Source organism: Panthera pardus, unplaced genomic scaffold (assembly GCF_024362965.1).
Source record: "Panthera pardus isolate Hobbes unplaced genomic scaffold, ASM2436296v1 HiC_scaffold_16, whole genome shotgun sequence".
Classification (NCBI taxonomy): Eukaryota; Metazoa; Chordata; class Mammalia; order Carnivora; family Felidae; genus Panthera; species Panthera pardus.
Genome location: NW_026526721.1, coordinates 46,796,925 through 46,817,766, shown reverse-complemented (window position 1 = coordinate 46,817,766; position 20,842 = coordinate 46,796,925). Strand labels below are relative to the sequence as shown.

General features: G+C 35.1%; 1 long non-coding RNA gene and 1 other non-coding gene across 2 annotated transcripts in view; both read left to right on the top strand.

Moving 5' to 3' along the window:
• The window catches only part of LOC109266305 (uncharacterized), a 317,972-nt gene that overhangs the window by 163,538 nt on the left and 133,592 nt on the right, over positions 1-20,842 (top strand). The window lies entirely within an intron of this gene.
• LOC128777513 (small nucleolar RNA SNORA20) lies at positions 12,143-12,272 on the top strand. The gene has a single exon (XR_008422758.1). It is a non-coding gene; the product is annotated as a small nucleolar RNA SNORA20 (small nucleolar RNA).

Genomic DNA, 20,842 nt, shown 5'->3' with positions numbered 1-20,842 from the left:
TTGTATACCAGGTGGCTGTTTGTGTTTTCTTTTGAGAAATGTCTATTCAGGTCCTTTGCCCATATTTTAATCAGGCTATCTTTTATTTTATTTTTGATTGAGTTGTAGGAGTTTTTAAATACATTTTAGATATTAATCTCTTATTAGATGTTTGATTTGCAGATATTTTTTTCCATTCTATTGGTCGCTTTATCATTCCATTGATTGTTCCCTTTTTCTGTACAGAAGCTTTTTAGTTAGATGCAATCCCAGTTGTCTGTTTTTGTTTTTGTTGCTTGTGCTTTTGGGGGCATATCTGAATCATTGCATAGACTGATGTCGAAAAACTTTTCTACTTGTTTTCTTCTAGTAGTTCTAAAGTATCAGGTCTTAAATTTAAATCTTGAATCCATTTTAAATTGATTTTTTGTATAAGGTGTAAGATAGGAGTCCAGTTTCATTGTTCTGCAGGTAGATATCCAGTTTTCCCAACATTTATTGACGGGATTATCCTTTTCCTTTTGGTGTTCTTGGCACTGTTGTTGAAGATCACTTGACCATATATATTTGGATCTATTTCTACCTTGTTTATTCTGTTCCATTGGTTAATATATCTTTTTCTAGGCAGTACTGTACTGTTTTGATTACTGTAGCTTTGTAATATATTTTAAAATCAGAAAGTATGATGCCCCAGCATTGATCTTTTTGTGTTAGATTGCTTTGGCTATTTGGGGTAATTTATAGTTACATATAAATCTTAGGAATTTTTTCTATTACTGTGAAAAATGCTGTTGGACTTTTTTTTTAATTTTCATTTATTTTTTGAGAGAGAGAGAGTGCAAGCAGAGGAGGGGCAGAGAGAGAGAGAGAGAGAGAGAGAGGGAGACAGAGGATCTGAAGCAGGCTCTGTGCTGTCAGGGCAGAGCCTGATGTAGGGCTTGAACTCACGAACCATGAGATCATGATCTGAGCTGAAGTTGGACATTTAACCAACTGAGCTACCCAGGCATCCTGCTGTTGGACTTTTGATAGAGATTATATTGTATCCGTAGATTACTTTGGGTAGTATGGATAGTTTAATAATATTAATTCTTCCAACTCATGAACAAAGGATATTTTCCCATTTCTTTGTATCTTCAATTTCTTTCATCAACATTTTACAATTTTTAGTGTACATATTTATTACCTCTTTAGTTAAATTTATTCCTAAGTATGTTATTATTTTTTTGGTACTATTGTAAATGAGATTGTTTTCTTAACTTGGTTTTTAGATAGTTCATTGCTAGTGTATACAAATGCAATTGATTTTTGTATGCTGATTTTATATCCTGCAACTTTACAGAATTTGTTTATTAGTTCTAATAGCTTTTTGGTCAGGTCCAGAGTTTTCTATATATAGGGTCATGTCATCTGCAAACAGAGACATTTTTACTTTCTTTCTTTCCAATTTGTATGCCTTTTATTTCTTTTTGTTGTCTAACTTCTTAGGTTAGGACTTCTAGTACTATGTTGAAAAGAGAGTGAGCACCATTGTCTTGTTCCTGATCTTAGAGGAAGAAAAAAAGCTTTCAACTTTTCCTCACTAAATGAGATGTTAGCTGTAGGATTGATATATATGGCCTTTATTATTCTACCTATACTTAATTTGTTGAGAGTTTTTATCATGAAAGAATTTTAAATTTTGTCAAATTCTTTTCTGCATTTATTGAGATAATTATATAATTATTATCCTTTTTTCAGTTAACACATTGGTTGATTTGCATATGTTAAAATATTCTTGTATTCCAGGGGCAAATCCTACTAGATCATGCTGTATGATTCTCTCAATGTGCTGTTGAATTTGGTTTGCTAGTATTTTGAGGAGATTTTTGCAGTTGTGTTCATCAAGAATATTAGCCTGTGGTTTTCATTTGTTGTAGTGTCCTTGTCTGGGTTTGGTAGCAGGGTAATACTGCCTCACAAAATGTGTTTGGAAGTATTCCCTCTTCTTCAATATTTGGAAGAGTTTGAAATGGGTTGATGTTAATTCTTCTTTAAGTGCTTGGTAAAATTCACCAGTGAAACCATCTGGTCCTGGGCTTCTGTTTGGGAGGTTTTGATTATTGATTCAATATTCAGTATTCTGTTCAGATATTCTATTTGTTCATGATTTAATCCTGGTAGGTTGTGTGTTTCTAGTAATTTATCTACTTCTAGGTTACCTTATTTGTTGATAGTAGTCTCAAAATTCTTTTTATTTCTATTGTGTCAGTTGTAATGTCTTCTCTTTCATTTATAATTTTATTTACTTGAGTCACCTCTTTTATTTTCTTATTCATTCTAGCTAAAGGTTTGCAAATTTTGTTTATATTTTTAAAAACCATCTTAGTTTCATTGATCTTTTCTATAATTTTTCTAGTCTCTATTTCATTTTTCTGCTCTAGTCTTTATTACTTCCTTCCTCTGCTAATGTTAGTTTTTCTTTTTTTAGTTCTATAAAGTGGAAAGTTAGGTGTTTTATTTGAGATCTTTCTTTTTTCTTAAAGTAGGCCTTTATCAGTATAAACTTACCTCTTAGAACTCCTTTTGCTGCATCCCCTAAGTTTTGGCATGTTGTGTTTCTACTTTCATTTGTCTCAGGTAGTTTTTTGTTCCTTTTTTGGTTTCTTTTTTGACTTATTGGTTGTTCAGGAGTATGTTAATTTCCACACATTTGTGAAATTTTAATTTTCTCCCATTACTTCTTTCTAGTTCCCTACATTGTGACCAGGAAACTACTTGACATAATTTCAGTTTTCTTTAATTTGTTAAGACTTATTTCTTGGCCTAACATGTCTATTCTAAAGAAAATATGTGCTTGAGAAGGATGTATTTTCTGTTGCTATTGGATGAAATATTCTGTATATGTCTGTTAGGTTAATTTCATCTATGTGTTATTCAAATCCTGTTTCCTCACTGATTATCTGTCTGGATGTTCTATCCATTTTTAAAAGTGAAATATTAAAGTCCCCTATTTTATTTATTTCTGTCTATTTCTCTCTTTAGTTCTGTTGATATTTGCTTTATATATTTAGGTGCTCCAATATCATGTGCATCTATATTTATAATTGTCATATCCTCTTTTTTTAATATGAAATTTATTTTCTAATTGGTTTCCATACAACACCGAGTGCTTATCTCAACAGGTGCCCTCCTAAATGCCCATCACCCACCCTACCCAACCTCCCCACCCTCCAACCCCCCATAAACCCTCAGTTTATTCTCAGTTTTTAGGAGTCTCTTATGGTTTGGCTCTCTCCCTCTCTAACTTTTTTCCCCTTCCCCTCCCCCATGGTCTGCTCTTAAGTTTCTCAGGATCCACACAAGAGTGAAAACATATGGTATCGTCTTTCTCTGTATGACTTATTTCACTTAACATAATACTCTCCAGTTCCATCCACGTTGCTACAAAAGGCCATACTTCATTCTTTCTCATTGCCAAGTAGTATTCCATTGTGTATATAAACCACAATGTCTTTATCCATTCGTCAGTTGATGGACATTTAGGCTTCTTCCATAATTTGGCTATTGTTGAAAGTGCTGCTATAAACATTGGGGTACAAGTGCCCCTATGCATCAGCACTCCTGTATCCCTTGAGTAAATTCCTAGAAGTGCTATTGCTGGGTCATAGGGTAGATCTATTTTTAATTTTTTGAGGAACCTCCACACTGTTTTCCAGAGTGGCTGCACCAGTTTGCCTTCCCACCAACAGTGCAAGAGGGTTCCTGTTTCTCCACATCCTCTCCAGCATCTATAGTCTCCTGATTTGTTCATTTTAGCCACTCTGACTGGCGTGAGGTGGTATCTCAGTGTGGTTTTGATTTGCATCTCCCTGATGAGGAGTGACATTGAGTGAACATCTTTTCATGTGCCTGTTGCCCGTCTGGATGTCTTCTTTAGAGAAGTGTCTATTCATGTCATATCCTCTTGATGAAATTGAGTCTTTATTATTATATAATGACCTACTTTGTCTCTTATGACAGTTTTTGACTTAAAATATATTTTGTCTGATGTAAGTATAGCTACTCCTGTTCTCTTTTAATTATCATTTCCATGTAATAGCTTTTGAAACCCCATAATTCTCATTCTTTATGTGACCTTAGAGTTAAAGTAAGCTTTTTATATGTGGTATATAAAAGGGTCCTTTTTCTTTTAAATCCTTTCAGCCATTCCATGTCTTTTGATGGGAGATTTCAATTCATTTACATTGAAATTAATTCCTGATAGATAAACTTACTATTGATGTTTTGTTTAGTATTTCCTATTTTGTTGTTCCTGTTTTCCTTCTTCCTCTCTTGCAGTCTTCCTCTGTGATTATGATTTTTTGTAGTCATATTCTTTGATTCTTTACTCTCATTTTTTGTGTATCTACTACTTTTCTCTTTGTTCTTACCATGAGGCTTATAAAAAACCAGTTATAACAGTCTATTTTAAGCTGATGACTTCATTCACATATAAAAACTACACTTTTACTCCTTCCTTCCTGCATTTCATGTTATTCATATCATTATCTATCTTTTTATATCCATTAATAAATATTGTAGATATAGTTATTTTTAATACATTTATGTTTTTATGTTGCTGATTAGCAGCCATTAATTTGCTTTTAAAATTTCTTGTAAGGCAGGTATAGTGGTGATGAACTCCCTCAAGAGGCAGGCTCTTTATTGATTTTCACATCCCGGTTGCTATAATTTTTCCTGCTCCTAGCTGCCCCTAGACTATTCAGACATGTTGAGCCAATCCCTTCTGTGTCTGGAGTAAGGTGAGAGATAAGTGAGTCTCTTGGATAGCATCCTGCATGGCTGGGAAATCCAAATGCTCATTATGTTCTCACTTTCCCCTGTGGAAGAGATTGCAACCAAGAAGGTCTCTCTTGGTGCTGAGCTGTGCCACCTTAGGGGAGGGGTTACATGGGTAAAGTGAAACTAATCTTCTTACCTTTGTCAATGCATCTTGGAGTTTTTGGTCCAGTAGAGTGCTGAGACCTCTCTACTAGACTCCCAGGATTCCACAAAGGTATTCTAATCTGTGGTTAGTTATTACAATCAGTTTTTCTGGTTGGGGGGAGATGGAGATGATGGCTGAAAAGTCCTATTCTGCCATCTTGTGATATCACTTTACAAATTTGGAAAATGTTACCATTATTTCTTCAATGCTATTCAGTCTTGCTCTCTTTTTCCTCTCCTTGGAGTATCCTGATGATACAAATGTTAGATCCTTTGTTATTGTCCCACAGGTTTAAAAGGGTATGCACCTTTTCTTTTTAGTTTACATTTTCTGTGTTGTCCATAATTGGTGAATTCTATTGATGAGTCCCCAAGTTACCTGATTTTATCCTCTGGACATTTTCATATTATGTTCTGAGATTCTGGATCTTATTATATTTTCTGTTTTAGCTAGCTTTTTGGACACCACTTGGATAGAGGAAAGGAGGATTGTACTTCATTATTGTCAGATGGAGGTAAAAGTACATGTTCCCCTCTCTTGGCTTCTGTTGACACTTTGGAGGGAGGGCACTGCTTATTACTGCTGGTTTGATTGCGAGTTCTGGCTCTCCATATGGTCTCTACTGACACAGATGTGAGGTGGACTTACTATTCTGGGTGATAGCAAAAGTCCTATTCTTGACCAGGCCTTATCTGATACTGCCCTAACAGGTATGGGGAAAGGTATCTCATTACTATTAAGTGTGGAAATATAAGCTTCCCACTCAGCCTTTGATATCATGGTTATGGGTAAAACCATAGTTTTTCTGTGGTGTTTGTCTACAATAAAATGCTTATTGTCTGTCAGGCCACTTTGTCCCTTCCCTAGTCCTTTGGCTTGACAGACTTTTATCAGAATTTTTTTTTTTTTTTGGTCTGTGTTCATCAGCATTTCTACGTTCTGACTTCTTTAGCTCCAAGTCCAGGATATATGTGATGAAAAGAAAATCCAGGAAATTCATTTGTATATTGTTCCTTCTGTGTTGAAGTCCCACATCTTTTTCTCTTCACCTTTCAGAGTCTTCTTATGTTGTTTTGCACATAATATCCAAGGATTTTAGTTTTGCTTAGTGGGAGGAATCAGAAAAAAATATACCTACTCCATCTTTCTGGAACTGGAAGTTCTGCTGTTTCATTTCAAAATGAGGCATGAAGCGGTAGCCTGAGTTGGTGCTTGAGACAGTAGCAAATTGACTTCAGAAATACAAAAAATGTGGGTCTCTCCAAAGTGGGCCAACTCTCTTCTCAATCTATTCTCAGTAGGCAGTTATTTTGTTACAAACAGGAAATTTTATGGTGAGGATGGGGGTAGGTGTGTGGCCATTGTGGGGGAAGAAGTACGTCTTTTGCCTCTTTGTGGCCTATTCAATGTCTACTACCGCTATAGGTGGTCTAGTGTAATGGCTAAAGTCAAGGCTCTGAAGTCAGACTGCATGGATTCAAAGTCTGGTTTAATCACAAGATAGATTATATGAACTTGGTGAGTTTCCTAACTTCTCTAAGTTTCTCAACTGTAAATAGAGATAATAGTGATATCTCTCTCACCAGACTGGATGGGAATAAATGGGATAAAGCACCTATGATAAGTGTGCAGCAAACAATAGTTTTTTATTAATGTAATATCCAGATATGCTGTGTATAATTAAGATAAAAACAATAAGTGCTTGTTGAATATATCTTGTCTCTTTTCCATTATTCCTTGATTTTAAGCATTGCCTTGTAATGTATTGAAACCTTGTTTGGTATTTCTTCTAATGGAGAACTCACATAATCTTGGATGGTGAGGACTCTTGCACTGTGTCACCATATTCTAATGTGTTATTTTGGCCAACACATTCCAGCTGGATGGTGGGTAGTGAAAACAAATTCAGTTGGTTTCCTAAAAGACAAAGACTTTGTCAGAGAGGAAACCCTTTTTACATAAAAATGAACAATTTCTGATAATTCAGGTAGTTCCAGACAGACGAGGCAAATTTTTATTCTTAGGATTTTTCAGAGGAGCTCTCTATACTATTCAGATTTATCTAATTTTCTCTCTTGCTTTAGCAGTATAGATGTGATTCTAAATATACCATGTAATTAGCTGTATATTTGGTTCAAAGTTTATTCTATTTGGTTTAAAAGGCACCAAAATCATTAAATACACATTGATTTAGAAGGAAGAAGAAAAAGAACTCAAATGAAAAATTATTTTTATTGTCAAAACCTGAATTCTCTTTTAGTGATTAACTGACTAACACCCAAGGCAGGCAAGAGGCAGGTATCTTTTATGTTCTAGGTGTAGTGACGACATGAATCATAGTGGGAACAAAATACAACGTTTTTAAAGGTTCTGGCTGGTTTAGAAAACAAGAAATCAGTTTTCAATATCAAGTTTTAAAAATGTTCATTTGCAAGTCTTTCTATTTCTTCTTGCCCCCTTGGTTTTGAATTAAATCTATTTGTTGAAATGACAGGTTTTCAGAATACTCTTGTTACCATTACACTTTATACTTATATACTTCCAATACATTGGTGTCTCATTTTATCCTTTATTAGTTTCCAGAAGACTAGGTAACTTTTCTTCACATATACACTGAAAATAAGGTAAGACTCATTCCAAGTTGTGCTATTTTGATCAAACCAATATTTTGGTCAAGTAGTAATGGGCAAGAAAAATAATTAATAACATACCATAAGTTGCCCTGATAAGGCAAAGCAAGAAGTGACTGTGGGCTAGGATAAGCAAGCACATGCTGATAGTACAGTAAATAGAGAAAGCAAAACCATTGACATTTTTAGGATGTTAATTTTTAATGTTTTAATTTTACTCTTTTTTAACATTCAATATTAGCAAAGAACTTATATCATGTTTCTAAGTACAGGAAAATATTAACCTGTACTTTATATTATTCCTGCTAAGGGCCTCAATATAATTTGAAGGGCCTGTGTGTTATAAATATTAAAGCCTAGATGCTACTTCTCTAGAATAGTTTTTGATCTATTACATAAAATATTAATATGTTATTTACGTAGAAGTGAAACTTGGACATTAGAAAAATGTTTTTTAAAATATGAATGTATTAATAAAATAAAGGTAAACTATAATCCCTTAACCAAGTGATAACCAAAGTTAGTGTTTTATAGTATATCCTTCCATTTATTTTTCTGATTTTATATCTATATCTATATCTATCTATATCTACATACATATATATGTAACCAGAAAAATATAATAATATAATAAATGTTTAATATAATATATAATATATATTATATAATTATTTTTAACAAAATGAGATAATACTGTAAATTATTCTATAGTTTAATTTTTATTTATTTTTTAAATTTAATTTTATTTTAATTCCAGTGTAGTTAACATGCAGTGTTATATTAGTTTCAGGTGTAAAATATAGTGATTCAGTTGTTCCATATGTTATTCGATGCTTATCAAGATAAGTGTATATCCTTAATCCCCTTGCCCTATTTCATCCATTCCCTACCCACCTTTCCTCTGGTAACCCTCTGTTTGTTCTCCTTATTAACAGTGTGTTTTTTGATTTGTCCCTGTCTTTCTTTTTTTCTTTTCTTTGTTTTGCTTCTAAAATTCCACATATGAGTGGTACTATGTCATGTTTGTCTTTCTCTGACTGACTTACTTTACTTAGCATTATATTCTTTTGATACACTCATATTGTTGCAAATGGCAAGATTTCATTCTTTTTATGGCTGAATAATATTTCGTTGTATATATAGCACATTTTTATCCACTCATCTATCAACAGACACTTGGGTTATTTCCATAGTTGGCTATTGTAATAATGCTGAAATAAACACAGGGTGCATGTATCCCTTTGTGTTGTGCATTTTTGAATTTTTGGGGGTAAATACTCAGTAGTGTGATTCCTGGATCATAGAATAGTTCTATTTTTAACTTTATGAGGAAGCTCCATACTGTTTTTTCCACAGTGGCTGCACCAGTCTGCATTCCTACCAACAATGCAAGAAGTTTCCCTTTTCTCCACATCCTTACCAACACCTATTGTTTTTTCTGCTTCTTATTTTAGCCATTCTGAAAAGTGTGAGGTGATACCTCATTGTAGTTTTGATTTATATTTTCCTGATGATCAGTGATGTTGAACAACTTTCATGTGCTGTTGGCCATCTGTATGCCTTTGGAGAAATGTTTGTTCGTGTCTTCTGCCCACTTTTAAATTGGATTACTTGTTTTTCTGGTGTTGAGTTGTATAAGTTCTTTATATATTTTGAATACCAATATTTTATTGAATATGTCATTTGCAAATGCCTTCTCTCATTCCATAGGTTGCCTTTTAGTTTTGTTGATTGTTTCCTCTGCTGTGCAGAAGCTTTTTATTTTGATGTCTCTATAGTTTATTTTAGTGTCCCTTGCCTCAGCAGACATCTAGAAAAAAAGTTGCTACAGCCAATGTCAGAGAAGTTACTGCCTGTGCTGTCTTCTAGGATTTTTATGGTTTCAGGTCTCACATTTAGGTCTTTCATACATTTTGAGTTTATTTTTGTGTTTTGTGTAAGAAAGTGGTCCAGTTTCTTCCTTTTGCATGTAGCTGTCCAGTTTTCCAAAAATCATTTATTGAAGAGACTGTCTTTTTCCATTGCATATTCTTACTTCCTTTGTTGAAGATTAATTGACCATATATCTGTGGATTTATTTCTGGGCTTTCTATTCTGCTCTATTGATCTATGTGTTTATTTTTTTTGTGCCAGTACCATACTATGTTGACCACTAAAGCTTTATAATATAACTTGAAGTCTGAAATTGGATGCCTCTCCAGTTTTGTTTTATTTATTCAAGATTGCTTTGGCTATTTGGGGTCTTTTGTGGTTCCATATAAATTTTAGGATTGTTTGTGAAACAATCCTGTGAAAAATGCTATTGGTATTTTGATAGGGATTGCATTGAATGTGTAGATTGCTTTGTGTAGTATAGCCATTTTAACAGTATTTGTTCTTCTAATCCATGAGCATGGAATGTCTTTCCATTTCTTTCTGTCATCTTTAATTTCTTTCATGAAGGTTTTATAGTTTTTAGAATATATGTCTTTCACCCCTTTGGTTAAGTTTATTCCTAGATATTTTATTATTTTTTGTATAATTGAAAATGGGATTGTTTTCTTAATTTCTTTTTCTGATGCTTCATTATTAGTGTATTGAAATGCAATGGGTTTCTGTGTATTGATTTTGTATCCTGCAACTTTACTGAATTCATTTATCAGTTGTAGTAGTTTTTTGGTGGAGTCTTTAAGGTTTTCAATATATCGTATCATATCATCTGCAAGTAATGAAAATTTTACTTCTTTCTTATCAATTTGGATGCCTTTTATTTTGTTGTTATTGTTGTTGTCTGATTGCTATGGCTAGGACTTCCAGTACTATGTTGAATAAAAGTGGTGAGACTGGACATCTTTTTCTTGTTCCTGATCTTAGGAGAAAAGTTCTCAGTTTTTCACCATTGAGTATATTAGCTGTGTTTTTTCATGTATGGCTTTATTATGTTGAAGTATGTACCTTCTAAACCTACTTTGTTGAGAATTTTTATCATGAGTGGATGTTATACTTTGTCAAATGCTTTTTCTCCATCTTTTGAAATGATGATATGATTTTTATCCTTTCTCTTACTGATGTGATGTATCACATTGATTGATTTGTAAATATTAACCCACATTTGCATCCCAGTAATAGGTGCCACCTGATCATGGTATTGGTTTTATTTTTTTATGTTTTCTTGAATTCAGTTTGCTAACATTTTGTTGAAAATTTTTGGATGTATGTTCATCAGAGATGTTGGTCTGTAGTTCTCTTTTTTTGTGGTATCTTTATCTGATTTTGGTAGCAGGACAATGTTGGCCTCATAGAATTAATGTGAAAGTTTTCCTTCCTCTTCTATTTTTTGGAATAGTTTGAGAAGAATACGTATTAATTCTTTTAAATGTTTGGTAGAATTTGCCTGTGAGGCTGTCTGGTCCTGGACTTTTGTTTGTTAGGACTTTTTTGATTACTGATTCAATTTCATTGCTGGTAATCAGTCTGTTCAAATTTTCTATTTCTTCCTGCTTCATTTTGTTAGGTTATATGTTTCTAGGAATTTATCCATTTCTTTGAGATTGCCCAATTTGTTGGCATATAATTTTTCATAATATTCTCTCACAGTCATTTGTATTTTTGTGTTATCAGTTGTTATTTCTCCTCTTTCATTTGTGATTTTGTTTATTTTAGTTCTTTCTCTGTCTCTTTGATGAGTCTGGTAGAGGTTTATTAATTTTGTTGGCCTTTTCCAAAAGCCAGCTCCTGGGCTCATTCATCTGTTCTAATTGTTTTTGTTTGTTTGTTGTTTTGTTTTCTTTTGTTTTAAGTTTTTATATCACTTATTTCTGGTCTAATATTTACACCTGGTTTTTGAGTTTGGTTCTTCTTTTTCTAGCTTCCTTAGATATAAGGTTAGATTGTTTATTTGAGGTTTTTCTTGCTTTTTGAGTAGGACTATATTACTATAAATTTCTCCCTTAAAACAACTTTGACTGTATTGCAAAGATTCAGAACCATTGTAGTTTCATTTTCATTTCTCTCCATGTGCTTTTTGATTTCTTCTTTGATTTCTTAGTTGACCCGCTCATTGTTTACTAGCATGTTATGTAACCTCATGTGCTGTTTTTAAATTTTTTTATGGTTGATTTCTAGTTTCATAGTGTTGTGGTAAAAAAAGATGCATGATATGACTTCAGCATTTTTTAATTTGTTGAGACTTGTTTCATGGTCTATGTGACTTATTCTGGAGAATATTCCATCTGCACTTGAAAAGAATGTTTATTCTGATGTTTTAGGGTAGAATTTTCTGAATACACTGTTAAACCTATCTAGTCCAGTGTGTTATTCAAAGCCACTGTTTCCTTGTTGATTTTTTTGGTTTGGATGATCTGTCCATTGATGTAAGCAGGGTGTTAAAGTCCCCTACAATTATTATATTATAGTTGATTAGTTCCTTTATGTTAGCATTAACTGTTTTATGTATTTGGGTGATTCCATGTTGAATGCATAAATATTTACAATTGTTATATATTATTAAAGTGTCCCCTTTATTATTACATAATGCCCTTCTTTTTCTCTTGTTACAGTCTTTGTTTTAAAGTCTATTTTGTCCTATCCCATTGATTTGCTGCTCTGGTTTTTCAGTTATATCAGCAGTTATACACATGGGAAAGAACAATTTTAGGCCATTATAAATGGAGATGGAGTAACCATTTCATCTGTTCCGCATAGTCCAGACATTGTTTCCATGTCTGAATAAACCATGTAAGCAGAATCAATCAAGGTGCTTATGGTGAATTTCTATGTATATTTATTTTATAAAAATATTGATTAGGGACACTTGGGTGGCTCAGTCCATTGAGTGTCTGACTCTTGATTTTGGTTCAGGTCTTGATCCCCAGGTTGTGGGATTGAGCCCTGTGTCAGGCCCCATGCTGAGTGGTGAGCATGCTTAAGATTCTTTCTCTTTCCCTCTGCTGCTCTCCCCCACTTGTGCTCTCTCTCTCCCTCCCTCCTTCTCTCTTTCTCTCTCCATATATATATATATATATATATATATATATATATATATATATACATATACATATATATACATATATTTTTTTCTCTCCCTTCTCCTTATGGGATCCCTATAACCTTTGATAGAGTTGCTGAGTTTCCTAAGTCTATTCTCATTTTATATATATTTTTTCTGTTACCTGTTCGGCTTGATTACTTTCCATCACTCTGACCTCCAGGTCACTAATTTGCTCCTCTGTTGCCTCTAGCCTGCTATTTATTCTCTTTTGTGTAATTTTAATTTTGTTTATTGTGTTCATCTCTGATTTGTTTTTTTTTTTTTTTTTACTCTCTTTGTAAAGGGCCTCACTGATGTCCTCTACTCTTTTCTCAAGTCCAGTGAATATCTTTGTGAGTATTACTTTAAATTCTCTATCAGGCATATTATTTATATGTGTTTCACTTTGGTATCTTGCTGTGGTTTTGTCCTGTTCTTTCATTTGGGACATATTCCTCCATCTCCTCATTTTTTTCTAACTCTCTGTGTCTGTTTCTGTGTATTAAGAGGGTCTGCTATGTCTCTCTGCTCTGGAAAGTAATGACCTTACGAAGAAAAGTTCATATAGTGCCCTGCAATGCAGTTTCCCCAGTTACCCAGAACCTGGCACTTCAGGAGATGTCTCCTATATGTGTTACATGTGCCCTGCTATTTTGTCCTGGCCAATCTTCCTTCATTCCAGTCATCTGCAGAGTCTCTCTTTGCCTTTATGGACAGGGTTTGGTCCCCAGCTGAGATGGGGCACCCAGTTTTAACAAGTTGTGGCTTGAGCCTTCACAGGGCCCCTGTTCTCACTGCTACCACCAAAATGCACAGGTTGGGAGATACACTGTTGGCACTAGTCTTCTGAGGGAGGGAACCTGCAGCATGAGTAGGTAGGCTGAGGTAGGCATGACTGAGAAGGGTGGACCCACTGAAGAGCTGGGAAGCAGGGCTTGATGTAAGCAAGTTAGGTAGTGAACATGGGCACTGTGTGACTTCTATAGGTGACCATGTGTTTGTCCTGAGGAGCAGGGGAGGGAGACGTCACCTGCCAGCTCCTTTGGTACTGGAGGAATCTCCCTCTGAGGTGAGTAAATAATTATCCCTCCAATATACACCAGGAGTTTTTCAAACTGCTGCTTCTGCCCTGTATCTCTGTGGGCTGTTTCTTGTGCTGCCTATTTAAGGTAGGGGACTCTACTTCCTATCACACTCCAAGCTCTCCTGGAACTGAGCCCACTGATTTTTAAAATTCCAGACTTTCAGTCATTTGGTTTTAAGAACTCACAAAATCCAGCCCCTCTCACTTTCAAACCCAAATATTATGGGGGTTCATGTTCCTCGTTTAGGGTTCCTGGTGTGATAATCTGCTTCTCATCCTTCTCCTTGCCCGCAACTCCCTTCCAACCACAGACAGCCACGGTCTGTTTCATTCCCCACATCTCCACCCTCCCTACCCTCTTCAGTGTGGCCTCTTCTCTACCTTTTGTTGTGGACTTTGTTCTGACAGTCTCTGGTCATTTTCTGGGTTATTTCTGCTGATATGAGTGTTATCTAATTGTGTCCATAGGATGAGGTAAACTTAGGGTCCTCCTACTCTTCCATCCTCCCAGACTCTCTTCTGTAGCATAATTGTTTAATGAATAACAATGACCATTTAAATGTCAATGTATATACATTTTTTCTCATTTTTAATGGGTACAAAACATTTATCATAATTTAACAAAATATCAAATAATGGACAATTAAGTTTTCTGGGGAGCAAGGACTGTTAGAAAAATGAGATACTATGCATGCATCTTTATGTAACTCCTCTATTATTTCCTTAGGATAAGCTACGGGGAATGGGATTGCTGGATCAAAGAGGAATCTTTTTTTCAATATAATTTATTGTCAGGTTGGCTAACATACGGTGTATACATTGTGCTCTTCATTTTGGGGGTAGAGTTCCATGATTCATTGCTTACAGACAACACCCAGTGCTCATCCCAACAAGTGCCCTCCTCAATGCCCATCACCCATTTTCCCCTTGCCCCTGCCTCCCCCAATCAACCCTCAGTTTGTTTTCTGTATTTAAGAGCCTCTTATGGTTTGCCTCCCTCCCTCTCTGTTTGTAACTATTTTTTCTCCTCTCCTTCCCCCATGGTCTGTTAAGTTTCTGAAGTTCCACATATTTATCCAAAGGATACAGGACTGCTGACTCATAGAGGCACATGTACCACAATGTTTATAGCAGCGCTTTCAACAATAGCCAAATTATGGAATGAGCCTAAATGTCCATCAACTGATGAATGGATAAAGAAGATGTGGTTTATATATACAAAGAGGAATCATTTTTAAAGTTATTGGCACATATTGAGTAATTGTTCCCCAGAGAGTTTGCATTTACTCATGCTTCCAACAAAAGTGTACAAAGGTATCTGTTTCTTTATATGCTATAATTATGAACTCATCATTCAGCTTTTTATTCCTTGCTAAACGGGTGAGCAGAAAATAATAGGACATTGCTTTGGAGTGAAGTTTCTATTCTAAAATTATATTTATTCATTCACTATTTGATTATTGGTCTTAATAATTAAATTATGCAGCTCATGCTTGATTTCAAGGGCATATATAGACCTACACATATCTTAAATATAGAAAAATTACTTTTTTCTAGTCTGTCAAATTCTTTCAAATTCAAAATATCCAATAGACTCTTGGGGGAGAAAATATACATTCATTTAAGGACACTTGTTTTGTCCACTGGAAGAAAAAGAAAGATTAGATAGTAAAATAGTAACTTTATATCTTGTTTATATTTTATTATTTATTGAGAGCTCTGTGTTCCAGGTGCTGAATTAAACTTTTTACATGAATCGTCTGTTTTCCTTACCCATTCTTATGTAGTAGTAGTAAAGTATTCCCACTGTTAAAAGTGTCATGGCTCTAAGTGATAATAACATAATTTGAGTCCATGTTTGTGCAGGACCAGAATTACTAATAACTGCAATATACTAGTTTTTGTAAAGTGGTCTTATGTTAATGATGATATGAATCAATTCTGTCTTGATGAATGAAGAATAAGATAATTAATGTCATCACATCATACATCTGGTAGCGATGTTTTATTCCTTCATCAGAAAGTTAAAGAATGAGAAGGGAGGGGATTGTCTGCTATTTTTTACTTTGTTCAGCTCCCTTTCTTGATGCCAGATTTCTGTTTAAGCCAGTCACTTAGGGCACAGTGGTTTGTGTGAGAGCTAATACTCTTCTTTTCCCATGGGCACTTGTCCATCCCTCTTCTGTTTCTCTTCATCTCTTCTTGGGGCAACATGTAATCTGCCAGGCCTAACTCATAACTCACTCTGGGACCTGTATATTTGCCAGAAGTCAGAACACTGGCCTTGGTGGTTATGTGGTCCTTGCTCTCTGCCCTCTGGAGTCTAGGGTGAGAGATCCTGTCACATTGGAAAGCATTAATCCTGCTGTCTCTCAAACTACCAGCCCTGCTATATTAGACCACAAGCTGAGTTTTCTTCTCTTTCTATAGAAAGCAGTAGCACATTAGCCAGGATATGGCCTGGGTTTCTGTTTTTTATAGACTTGCAGAGGCCATGGGGAGGCATAACTGTCCACAAGTATCTCCAAATGTTTCTTACAATTTAATCTTTGTTTTCCTTTATGTGACTAAGGTTTTCACTGTGCAGATCTGGATCTCTAACAATGCTTGCATAAAAGTTTACATTCACCCTGATATTTTTCCATCTTTTAGCCTAACAGAATGGGAACTCGATATAGCCAGAATTATATTGCTTTACACAGCAAGAGGGACTTTGTTCATTTGTTCCTTTCACAAATAGTCAGTGAGGGCTAAATGTATGCCAGACACAAGGAATAGAGGAGTGAACCAGACAGACTAGATCCTCCCTTAATTGAATGACATTAGGGTAAGAAGGCAGCAATGAAAAATAATCAAATAAATGAGATTTTTTGAATGAGGTTTTTGATGCATGCTACGAAATAAATAAATGTAGTATGTTGTAATAGAAAGTGATGGTTTAGGGTGGTGGAAAAGGCTATTTCCAATTGAATGTCAGTGAGGAGGTAACATTTGAGCTAATACTGGGTGACTAGAAGGCACCAGCTATTCAGAGATCTAGAAACAGACGACTCCAGCATGAGAGAACAAGGACAAAGACCCCAGGGAGGAAAATATTTTGGCCCATTCTAGAAAGGCAATGTTGCAAGAGCATAGGGAATGAAGGGTAAAGGTGGGAGAATTCACAGGTAAGGGAAAGTCAGATCAACTGGGATCTAATGGGCCATGGAATTTAGATTTTGTTCTAAATGGAATAGAAGACTACTGAAGAATTTGATGTGGGAGTTGGAAAAATCTGTTTTATATTTTTAAAGCATTACTCTGGCTTTTATGTAGATTATAAAGGAGCATAAGTAGAAGGGAAACAACCAGCTGGGAGGCTTTTGCAGGAATTAAAGCTGGAGTTAACAGTGACTTAGACCAGGATAAAAATAGTGAAAATAAAGAGAAGTAAACAGATGTGGAATATGTTTTTTAGGTGGAGATAAAAGTATTGTTGATGGATTGTATGGTAGTAGTGATGGTGTTGAGGTGAAGGAAATACAAGAATCAATTCTAGATTTTTCCCCTAGATAACTCTATATTTTTCACCTGAGAAATTGGATAGAAAGTGATGACATTTACTGAGTCAAGGAAGATTCAGGAAAAACAGTTGTCATGGAGTGGAAGTTAAGACCTCTGTTAGGCAAAATTATAATTGATATGCCCTTTAAGATACACAAGTGAAAATGTCAGTCAGTTAGTTGGATTCTGTGGGATTTAGTTGAGATTAAAGAATCCTCTTTTAATTAATTGAATCTGATGAACAAAATTATGTAGTTTTGTATGAGGAAAAAAATTCTCAATCTAGCATCTCTATTTCTGTCAATGATGCCATTTTTCTTTTTTCTTTTTTTTAAGTTTATTCATTTTGAGAGAGAGAGGGAGAGAAAAAGAGAGTGCACACGAGTGGGGGAGGGGACAGAGAGGGAGAGAGAGAATCCCAAGCAGGCTCTGCACTGTCAGTGTAGAGCTCGATATGGGGCTCAAACCCATGAACCACGAGATCATGACCTGAGCTGAAGTTGGACACTTAACTGATTGAGCCGCCCAGGCTCCCTGATGCTATTTTTCTCATTACCCAATGCCTTAGTCTGTTTGGGCTGCTATAACAAAATGCTGTAGATTGAGTAGCTTATAAACAACAGAAATTTTTTCTCATAGTTCTGGAGGCTGTGAAATCCAAGACCAACAAGATTATGTACTTAAATACTTCATTAAAGCACAAAACAAAACAAATGAAACCTAGGTGGGGATTGAATTAAAGAAAGAACATGGGCTTTGGAGAGAGAAAGTTCTTGGGGATTTTGTGAGTTTTCACTAAGAAAATGTGTATAAAAATTCTTTACACCCTATAAAGTACCACCTGAAATCATTCTTAGCATCAGAAATTTATAAAATGAAGCACTATTAAAATGAAGCACCATATTGCAAATTTTCTTGGCTTGGCTGTTACTATACCTTTGTCTCTGGCCACATAGGACATTTTCTTGTTTTCTGAAATCCTTTCATTTCTAACCAGAATGCTTGGAATTAAAGAACTGAAATTTGTCACTGTTGAATTAAAGTTTTATACTATTCCTTTGGGTTTCTTTTAAGTTTATTTATTTTGTTCACCCTGTTTGAATTGGAAGAAAAAGACACACAAATTGAATTAGTGGCAAGCACGTTCAGTTGCCTCTGAAGTATGCATGCTCAGGCTCCTTTCTGAATCAACCTACCAAACACTCTCAACCAGCTTTTGAAGAAGCCTGATTAAAAACACTGCCAGACAGCACCCTTAGAATCATGACAACTCGCATGTCCTCTCAGCTTCTTTGAAGCTTCTTTGAAGAAACCAGAGAAAGAAAAAAAAAAAAATCACGTTTCATATTTTGTTGTTTATTCACAACAAAAGAAACACTTAAGAATTTAGATAACATACATACATGCTGCCTTGAATTTAGGCTGTCAATTTATGCAGAGTGAAAGCAAAACATACAGCCTCTGTGTGAAGAATGTACTCTGGTACTCAGGCAACGGGCAACCAGACAGAGCTTGACAGTGTGGGCCAGATGAGCCAGTATCCTGCAAGAGGCCCTAACAACATCTACTGCTCCAAGTGCATTTCACTTTCACTCTGCCGCTGTTGGACTAAACAATCTCGTAAAAGTTAATGGCCTTCTCCAGGGCTGGCAGTGAAATTGCTGGTATTGCAGAGAGTAATTTTTTAAAAGTCATTAAACACCAGTAGAGTCTATTTCAGGTTTCCAGTCCTTTTCCTAAGGGACAAAGTTAGCTTTCAACAAAATGAAATCGCAAGTAGAAAGACACCATGATTTTCAACTTACAGATTTTTCTGAGAGTGTGTTGAATAAAACACTTCACATATTTTTTGGTGAGATGTTTCTTTCTATAGTCTCCTGCCTGCCCTACCTCCCATTCTGGAGTCATGAGTCAACTTGGCTATCATCAGACGGAAGAGGAGAGCTCAGTTCTTCACTATTGGTTTAACTGGGTCTGTATGTGAAGAGTGTCTTCTAATCGTTATCACAAATGTTCTATTTTAACTATGGAGTGAAGAGGGCCTAAAAAGAGACCAAGTAGATTTAGCAAGTTTTCTGCGATTATTCTGAATTGCAGAGGAAATTAGACCCAAATAGACCAAAAAATTTATTTTTATGGAGGTTTTCTGTTTACTAACTTAAGGAATGCCAGACATATTATGTCATCATTTTGCAACCACAAGCAAATTAACAGTTCTAGGTAGGTAATGGTCACCAAGGACTACTAACATCATAAAAAGAGGTGGGGGGGGGGGGGGTGCGAAAAACCTTTACATTATAAAACCTATGAGGTGTCTTGCCAAAAATATTAAATTTGAATCTGTTCAGTCTTCTATATGTAAGTAATATCATACAGAAAATATACTGAGTGGAGGAACATGTTAAATGACAGCATGGGGATGTAATCAGCAAAAATGAAACTGCAAAAATTATACAGGAAAAACAACCTGCTCTCTTCAACAAATTGGAAAAACAAAAACAGAAACAAAAAACAACCAGTGAGGAATTTATAGATTTAAAGGAACTTACATTGTGACATATAGACCTCATTTGCATTCTGAGTTCAACAAACAAATTTAAGAAATGATTACAAAATGGAGGAAAGTTGAATTCTGACTAGAGTATGTTATGACCTTATGGAACTGTTTGTTTTTACTTGAGTGGTATTCTACATGAGAGCCCTTGCTCTCAAACTTTTGGGTCTCAGGATTTCTTGTAACTTAAAGAATCATTGAGGACCCTAAAGTTATTTTGTTTAAGTGGGCTATATCTATTGATATGCATGTATTGTAAACAAAAACACAAAAATTAAAATAAAATATTAACTCATTTAAAATAAAAATAATCAGGGCGCCTGGGTGGCTCAGTCGGTTAAGCGTCTGACTTTGGCTCAGGTCGCGATCTCCCGGTCCGTGAGTTCAAGCCCCGCATGGGGCTTTGGGCTGATGGCTCAGAGCCTGGAGCCTGCTTCCGATTCTGGGTCTCCCTCTCTCTCTGCCCCTCCCCCGTTCATGCTGTGTCTCTCTCTGTCTCAAAAATAAATAAACGTAAAAAAAAAAAAATAAAATAAAATAAAAAAAAATAATCTAGTTACACATTATTTTCATAAAAATAGCTATATTTTCCAAAACAAACTAAAAAAAAGTAGAAATGTGGCACTATTTTACATTTTGCAAGTCTTTAAAATAACTTTCTTTATAGAAAACAGATGAATTCTAATATCTGCTTTTGCATTCATTCCTTTGTGATATCACATGTCGTGTAGCCTCTGGAAAACTTCACTGTCTACTCATGAGGATAGGAAAGAAAAAGGCAACCACAATCTTAATGTTATTTGAAAATGAACTCCTTGAAAGAGTGATGGGGACAACCGTGGGTCAATCGGCCCATACTGTTAGAACTACTATATTAGAGATGCATTCTGATGTACTAAAAATGAAAAAAAAAACAACAAACACATATTTTTAGTATTAACTTCATTATAATCTGGGATGGAGATTATATTTGATACACTACTTTTTATAATTTGGTAATTGTTCAAACTGGATAGGCAATGCATCAGATTCATTAAACTAAGCCTGGTAAGTTTAAGCTTACCATGACAAAAAG